Source organism: Urocitellus parryii, chromosome 15 (assembly GCF_045843805.1).
Source record: "Urocitellus parryii isolate mUroPar1 chromosome 15, mUroPar1.hap1, whole genome shotgun sequence".
Taxonomy (NCBI): Eukaryota; Metazoa; Chordata; class Mammalia; order Rodentia; family Sciuridae; genus Urocitellus; species Urocitellus parryii.
In genome coordinates this window covers 38,568,969-38,570,659 of record NC_135545.1, presented here as the reverse complement: position 1 = coordinate 38,570,659, position 1,691 = coordinate 38,568,969, and the positions used below count along the sequence as shown (strand labels likewise).

General features: G+C 35.8%; 1 non-coding gene across 1 annotated transcript; it reads left to right on the top strand.

The window, feature by feature from the left end:
• Positions 1-1,100: 1,100 nt before the first annotated feature.
• On the top strand, positions 1,101-1,225 carry LOC113185491 (U6atac minor spliceosomal RNA). The gene has a single exon (XR_003301137.2). It is a non-coding gene; the product is annotated as a U6atac minor spliceosomal RNA (small nuclear RNA).
• The last annotated feature ends 466 nt before the right edge of the window (positions 1,226-1,691 follow it).

Below are 1,691 nucleotides of genomic sequence, written 5' to 3'. Positions count from 1 at the left end.
GAAAGCACTTTGGTTTCACAATATCCCTGACTTAGAACACAGGCTTCACTTAATCACTTTTCTCATTTGGTGGGGTGGCCTCATTTCTCAGGTATTTTAAAATTAAAAATAAAAATATCAGACACCTAATTGGTAAATAGGCCTTTTATTATTAAAGAAATACAAATGTAATTTTGGTTGCCTTGAAATGGTGAAAGATGCTTCTTAAAGTTTTGTTCAATGTTATGATGGAGGAGAAGGAAACTCATTGAAATTTTTTGTGTTATTTCCAGTTTGAATGGAATTGACAATAAGCCAGGCTTCTCTAGAAGGCATGGAGTGATCCATATTGGTTGGAAAAGATATAGAGGGGAGGGATATCTGGTTTCCATGGTGATCCAATCCGTTTTCTTGGCACATTAAGATTTTGAGCTATAGTCAGTATTTAGAACTGCAACCAAATATACTTTTTACATATCATTTTTTTAAAAGTTGAAAAAAGCAACTTGGACTCATAAATCTGTAGTACTAAGCCTTTGTACCTGGGGACAGTCAACACTATCATTTAATAAGGCCAACACTTGGAATTCTTCAGACTTGTTTATTCTTTTCTTTTGTTGCATAACCATTATTGAATCACTGTTTCAGAAAATTTTCGTGGTATAATAGGATAATTTTGTTCATTTAACTCAATATGTTTCTGGATAATTTGCTATGCATCAATTGCTATTCAGAATATGAAGTTCTACACTGACTCCTGAACTACTTTATTTACAAAGCCTTAAATCTTGATAAAGTCTCTAAATGCTGCAGCAGTTGGTAGATTTGCTTGTAATAATTCTTAAAAAAAATGCCTTTAAAGTAGATTTAAATACAGAATGTCCTCAACTTATGGTTTGACTTATGAGGTTTTTGATTTTCTGAGGGGATGTGGTACATGTCCAGTAAACTCCATACTTTGCATTTCAAATTTTGATCCTTTCCTGGGTTAGTAATGCATGCTATAATACTCTTGTGATGCTCAGCAGGGGCAGAGAGCCTTCACTGCCAGTCTGCCAAAGGACCACTAGGTAAACAACTGACACTCTATGTTGTATTGTGCTGTTAAGATCTGATATGTGGTGTTGTATGAAAGGAGATAAGGTTAGCATTCCCCTTGACAAGGATGGAAGAGGTTCTAGGGCATGACAACACACATCCGATTAAGGCACGCCACAAACTTCATGGCATCAAACCATCATTTTTCAACATGTTCAACAGTTCTAGCAATTAAAGAAAAGCAAATCAAAACTACTATAAGATTTCATCTCATTCCAGTTATAATGGCAGTTATTAAGAATATAAACAATAGTAAGTACTGGCAAGGATGTGGAGAAAAAGGCACACTCGTACATTGCTGGTGGGACTGCAAATTGGTGCAGCTAAGATGGAAAGCAACATGGAGATTCCCTCAAAAACTGGGAATGGAACCACCACTTGATCAAGCTATCTCACTCCTCGGTCTATACCCAAAGGATTTAAAACCAGCATACTACAGGGATGCAGCCACATCAATGTTTATAGCAGCACAATACACAATAGCTAAACTGTGGAACCAACCTAGATGCCCTTCAGTAGATGAATGGATAAAGAAAATGTGCTATATACACACAATGTAATATTACTTAGCATTAAAAGAGAATAAAATCATGGCATGGATGGAGTTGGATAAT